The following is a 7,084-nucleotide window of genomic DNA, read 5'->3' as shown; positions in this document are numbered from 1 at the left end:
ACGATCGAGTTTTACCCAACTTCCTAACCTAAGTAAAAGCCTTAGGTACAGTGGTACTTAGTTTCTAACTTCTTTTTTGATCTGTATGGCTAAGTTGATGGCACTCTTGTCTTTTAATGGAAAGACCTGAGTTCGATCCCAAGGTGAGTCAGAAATTTATTTCTGTTCCTCACGTAATAGTGTGTTGTTTACTTATATATATTTGTGTGTATATATATATATATATATATATATATATATATATATATATATATATATATATATATATATATATATATATATATTCAAAATGATGATGAATTTTTTCAGGAAAATTATGAAGATCTGCTTAAATTCTTTAGATTATAAAATTGATGTAGTATTCAATGGGATACTGATGTCAGTAAGGTGTGCTGTAACGGACTTATGTCAGACTTCCTATGTTAGAGATTCTTGAACAACGGTATGTTTTTTTCACTCTTTACAATTTATCTTTTCTCACTGTATAAAGGAAAATTCATCAAGCATTTATTACTATATGACAAATAGCAATAAAGTACATATAAGAAGTGTAACCATTAAGTAAAAGGTTGGCGAAAGAAATAAAAACAACAGCACTGTCAAAAAATGGCTCTTTACAATTACTTCGGCAATATTCGTTAATGAATCAAAGGAAACATGAAATGTGATTTTTTATGACGAATTGTCCTTCTAAAGGACGGATTTTGAACATCAATAAATGCATAAATTAGCTGAAATTAAAATATTCATTGGCTTATTAATCAACGCAATAAATATATGATTTTTTTTCAAGAACTTATTACTTATGGATACAGTCTGTGTTCATCACAATAATAATACTGGTAATGATAGGAAAATTATTTATTGCTTTAAAAATCCAGCCGGTTATATTTAGTCAAATTCAATTACGATTCTGTACTCTTGTATGAAGAATTATTTATTTACAGGTGACAATACAAAATCCCTCACTTGTAACAGAAAAAGAGTATATATATGTATACACACACAAATATATATATATATATATATATATATATATATATATATATATATATATATATATATATATATATATATATATATATATATATATATATATATATATATATATATATATATATATATATATATATATATATATATATATATATATATATATATATATATATATATATACATACATATATATATATATATATATATATATATATATATATATATATATATATATATATATATATATATATATATATATATATATATATATATATACATATATATATATATATATATATATATATATATATATATATATATATATATATATATACATATATATATATATATATATATTTCTGACTCACGTCGGGATCGAACCCAGGTCTCTCAGGTGGAAAGCAAGGGCGTTATCCACTGGGCCACACAAGTCTAAAAGAAGTTGGAACCTGAGAGCAACTGCACCCAAGGAATTACCTGGGCAAGCTAACTGCTTGCATACCAGCGAAGTTTTCCCCAACTTCCCGACTCAGCAATGACCCAATAGACAACATTTCATTCGAATTATCCCTTCTGAGTGAATAAGATAGAAATCATCAACACACAATCACGTGTGGAACAGAAATAAATTTCTGACTCACGTCGGGATCGAACCCAGGTCTCTCAGGTGGAAAGCAAGGGCGTTATCCACTGGGCCACACAAGTCTAAAAGAAGTTGGAACCTGAGAGCAACTGCACCCAAGGAATTACCTGGGCAAGCTAACTGCTTGCATACCAGTTGAGTTTTCCCCAACTTCCCGACTCAGCAATGACCCAATAGACAACATTTCATTCGAATTATCCCTTCTGAGTGAATAAGATAGAAATCATCAACACACAATCACGTGTGGAACAGAAATAAATTTCTGACTCACGTCGGGATCGAACCCAGGTCTCTCAGGTGGAAAGCAAGGGCGTTATCCACTGGGCCACACAAGTCTAAAATAAAGTTGGAACCTGAGAGCAACTGCACCCAAGGAATTACCCGGGCAAGCTAACTGCTTGCATACCAGCGAGTTTTCCCCAACTTCCCGACTCAGCAATGACCCAATAGACAACATTTCATTCGAATTATCCCTTTTGAGTGAATAAGATAGAAATCATCAACACACAATCACGTGTGGAACAGAAATAAATTTCTGACTCACGTCGGGATCGAACCCAGGTCTCTCAGGTGGAAAGCAAGGGCGTTATCCACTGGGCCACACAAGTCTAAAAGAAGTTGGAACCTGAGAGCAACTGCATAAAGGAATTACCTGGGCAAGCTAACTGCTTGCATACCAGCGAGTTTTCCCCAACTTCCCGACTCAGCAATGACCCAATAGACAACATTTCATTCGAATTATCCCTTCTGAGTGAATAAGATAGAAATCATCAACACACAATCACGTGTGGAACAGAAATAATTTTCTGACTCACGTCGGGATCGAACCCAGGTCTCAGGTGGAAAGCAAGGGCGTTATCCACTGGGCCACACAAGTCTAAAAGAAGTTGGAACCTGAGAGCAACTGCACCCAAGGAATTACCTGGGCAAGCTAACTGCTTGCATACCAGCGAAGTTTTCCCCAACTTCCCGACTCAGCAATGACCCAATAGACAACATTTCACTCGAATTATCCCTTCTGAGTGAATAAGATGAAATCATCAACACACAATCACGTGTGGAACAGAAATAAATTTCTGACTCACGTCGGGATCGAACCCAGGTCTCTCAGGTGGAAAGCAAGGGCGTTATCCACTGGGCCACACAAGTCTAAAAGAAGTTGGAACCTGAGAGCAACTGCACCAAGGAATTACCTGGGCAAGCTAACTGCTTGCATACCAGCGAGTTTTCCCTTGCTTTCCACCTGAGAGACCTGGGTTCGATCCCGACGTGAGTCAGAAATTTATTTCTGTTCCACACGTGATGGTGTGTTGATGATTTCTATCTTATTCACTCAAAGGGATAATTCGAATGAAATGTTGTCTATTGGGTCATTGCTGAGTCGGGAAGTTGGGGAAACTGCTGGTATGCAAGCAGTTAGCTTGCCCAGGTAATTTTTGGGTGCAGTTGCTCTCAAGTTCCAACTTCTTTTAGACTTGTGTGGCCAAATGGATAACGCCCTTGCTTTCCATTTTGAGAGACCTGGGCTCGATCCGACGAGTCAGAAATTTATTTCTGTTCCACACGTGATTGTGTGTTGATGATTTCATCTTATTCACTCAGAAGGGATAATTCGAATGAAATGTTGTCTATTGGTCATCGCTGAGTCGGGAAGTTGGGGAAATCGCTGGTATGCAAGCAGTTAGCTTGCCCAGGTAATTCTCCATGCAGTTGCTCTCAGGTTCCAACTTTTAGACTTGTGTGGCCCAGTGGATAACGCCCTTGCTTTCCACCTGAGAGACCTGGGTTCGATCCCGATGTGAGTCAGAAATTTATTTCTGTTCCACACGTGATTGTGTGTTGATGATTTCTATCTTATTCACCCAGAAGGGATAATTGAATGAAATGTTGTCTATTGGGTCATTGCTGAGTCGGGAAGTTGGGGAAAACTGCTGGTATGCAAGCAGTTAGCTTGCCCAGGTTTGTCTTTGGGCAGTTGCTCTCAGGTTCCAACTTCTTTTTAGACTTTGTGGCCCAGTGGATAACGCCTTGCTTTCCACCTGAGAGATGTTGATCCTGACGTGAGTCAGAAATTTATTTTTGTTCCACACGATTGTGTGTTGATGATTTCTATCTTATTCACAGAATGGATAATTCGAATGAAATGTTGTCTATTGGGTCATTGCTGAGGGGAAGTTGGGGAAAACTTCCTGCTGGTATGCAAGCAGTTAGTTTGCCCAGGTAATTCCTTTCTTGCAGTTGTTTCAGGTTCCAACTTTTTTAGACTTGTGTGGCCCAGTGGATAACGCCTTGCTTTCCACCTGAGAGACTGGGTTCAGATCCCGACAGTCAGAAATTTATTTCGTTCCACACGTGATTAATGTTGATGATTGATGATATTTTTATATATATATATATATATAGTATGATATATATATATATATATATATATATATTCTTATGGGCAGGGCTTAACCTTCGCTCTTAAGATGGCCACCACTGCTGTGCAAAATGGAGTGCAAATAGCGTCATCCCAGATAAATCTCTCATTTTGTCCTTCCTGTATCATTTCTCTCTGCTGCCAAAATGTCTCGTGTCATTACAAGTTGCTGAGAGAGAGCCGTTGCAAAGGTTGGGAGCGCCGCTGTAAACATTGGCGAGCCATTACAAAGACTGAAAGGCTGCCATCTTGGAAACGTGCCCTAAGGCGACCCTGATCCCCTGCAAGTTACCACATGGAATCTACGTTACTCCCCCACTGGCCGTGCTTAGAGTGGATGATAGAATCTCTCTCTCCTCCCCAAGACCACCAATGAACCGAGCCACATGCAGCCATTCAGGATCACCCTCCTTACAGAATCGACCCTTGGACTCTTACGGTAAGCCTAAAGACAAACTTGAGTATTTTGGCGGCTTGTTTTCCTGCTACTAATTTCTATTTTCCTACTTTATCAAGAAACCCCGCCAAGTATCTCCCATGAACTTCCACGTGTATTTCTCTCTCCATTCAACCCTAGGCGAACACCTTCAAGCCACTGCCCTCACTTTTTGCATGCTTAGTTAATTGCCATATTAAGAAAAGCCACTTGCGGCGCACTGCATAAAGCTCTGCATTTTCCTGCGGTTCCATTTTGCTTTTTACTGTTAATCTTTTATTATTTGCATGTGTGCCGTACCTGTAACTAACCCCTTTGATTCACGTGTTATTACTTACGAAGTACACTTCGTTCCCCTGAGTCTAACTAGGCAGGGTGCTGCGGGAAACAATGTCTTTTTTTAGTATCATGCTTAATACTACTTCGTTTAACAGGAGTTTTATACTGACTCCAGCTAAAATGTACAATAGTTTGCTGGTGCAGTTGTGGAGTCATCTGATCTCCATGTGGTTAATCAAGAAACAAATTCATTCCTGTGTCCCGCTGATGTTTCCTGAATTCAGATGTCAATCTTATTTTCTATTTCCTAATATTTAATTATTCATCACCTTTTTATTTAACTTGTCTCACTTTGCAGGTGTTCTTCTCTTCTGAGCCCTCTTGGGTTTATTGTCTGGCGACTCTGTCCATAAGGGTTTTCAGCTGAAGATTTAAAGAAAGAAAGACATAATACCTCACTCGGTCATAGCAGTCTTACTTTTTCTTCGAATAGTTAGTGCTGCTTGCTGTTCGGTCTATTAGCCAATAATTGCTTGTCTCTGCAAGTCAAACATTTACTTTCTTAATCCATTCATTTAGACCTTTACATTGTAATCATGGGTCCTATTTGGAAATAAATGTTTCTTTCTCAAAGGCCTACAGCTTAAAATTACATTTCTGTCTAATGGTGCAAACAATAATTTTTTTCATAAAAAGAAAAGCAAACAAAATAATAATTGTTAGGTCTTTTCTGATAAAACAATAAAATACTTACAGTATACGCCTGGATACACAAACTAAGGAACTGTTATTCATCTCTGTTTGCCACAGCAAATATTGACTTTATTATAACATGACTAATACCCGGTTCCGAATCTGAACGGGTGGTTCGCTAACAAATCAAAGTTTATTATATCTCTCGAAACTCTTCTTGCAGTAATTGAATATCTCCTTAATTTTTTCAAATGAAATTTCAGTTTCATTTATTGTCCTAATAACAGTAAAGATCGTGTTAGGCACATGAAATAACATGTTTTATTTCCAGATCTTATCCAGACTGTTCTTTCTTTGATTTACCATATTAGTTTTTCACTAATTTCCTTCTAAAGAGAACCCGTACTGCATATCATTATTCCTAAATATATTAAAGATTCGACCTCATTAATCATTTCTCTATCTAGCATTATTTCATCCCTTTTCCGTCATTAATTTGTTTTTTATTATTATTATTTTTTTTAGATTCGTTTTGAGTTCCATTTCTGTAGACGTCAAATACATTCTATTAAGCAAGTTTTGTACTTCATGTTTGGCTCTGCTGACTAAAACTGCATCTGCATATTATAAATATGTCGAGTATGTATGAGTATTGTTAATCCAGCCTAAACCATCTCTTCCACTTCCGCCCCTATTTTCATTATAAAATCTAAGTAGCATGGCAAGCAGCCAAAGTAAAATACCATTCTTTTGCAGCACCCCACTGTTTACTACAAATTCATTTGACAAAGCCCATTCAGAACTAATTTATTATCTACATTTTTAACTGATAATTTCCATTATCTTAACATGTTTCACAGAAGCATCGTATATCCACGACCCTCTACAATACATACACACTCACACACACACACACACTGACACACACACACACACACACACATATATATATATATATATATATATAATCATGAAACTACAAATACCGCTAAATATCAAATTCACGCTACCTCGGGAGTATCCCGATAGGGAATTATCACTGAAGGAGAATTTATAAGTGATAAATGGATTGGTACTGTCGGGTTGCGATCCCACGACACAGAACTGATCCAGCAACTCCAGTCGATGTTCTACCACTGAGCTATCAAGAGAGGTATAAGTCATTGCCGAGTTTGCTGTACTTATTTTTCCTGTCGCCAGCGGGGAAATTGTACTTAGCCTCGGCATTACCCCACCTCCACCATGATAGTTCATTGGTATGTTTGGAACACGCAGCTCTTATTATGAAAATTTTTATAACGCCGTGATTTATATACAATCATGAAGCTACAAATGTCGCTTAATATCAAATTCACGCTACCTTGGGAGTATCCCGATAGGGAATTATCAACAAAGGGGAATTTATAAGTGATAAATGGATTGGTACTGCCGGGTCGCGATCCCATGACACAGAACTTATCCAGCAACTCCAGTCGATGTTCTACCACTGAGCTATCAAGAGAGGTATAAGTCAATGTCGAGTTTGCTGTACTTATTTTTCCCATTGCGAGCGGAGAATTTGTACTTACCCTCGGCATTAACCCACCTTCGCCATGATGATTCATTGGAACATTTGGAA

Source organism: Macrobrachium rosenbergii, chromosome 58, assembly GCF_040412425.1.
Source record: "Macrobrachium rosenbergii isolate ZJJX-2024 chromosome 58, ASM4041242v1, whole genome shotgun sequence".
Lineage (NCBI taxonomy): Eukaryota > Metazoa > Arthropoda > Malacostraca > Decapoda > Palaemonidae > Macrobrachium > Macrobrachium rosenbergii.
Note: the sequence above shows the minus strand (reverse complement) of the source record.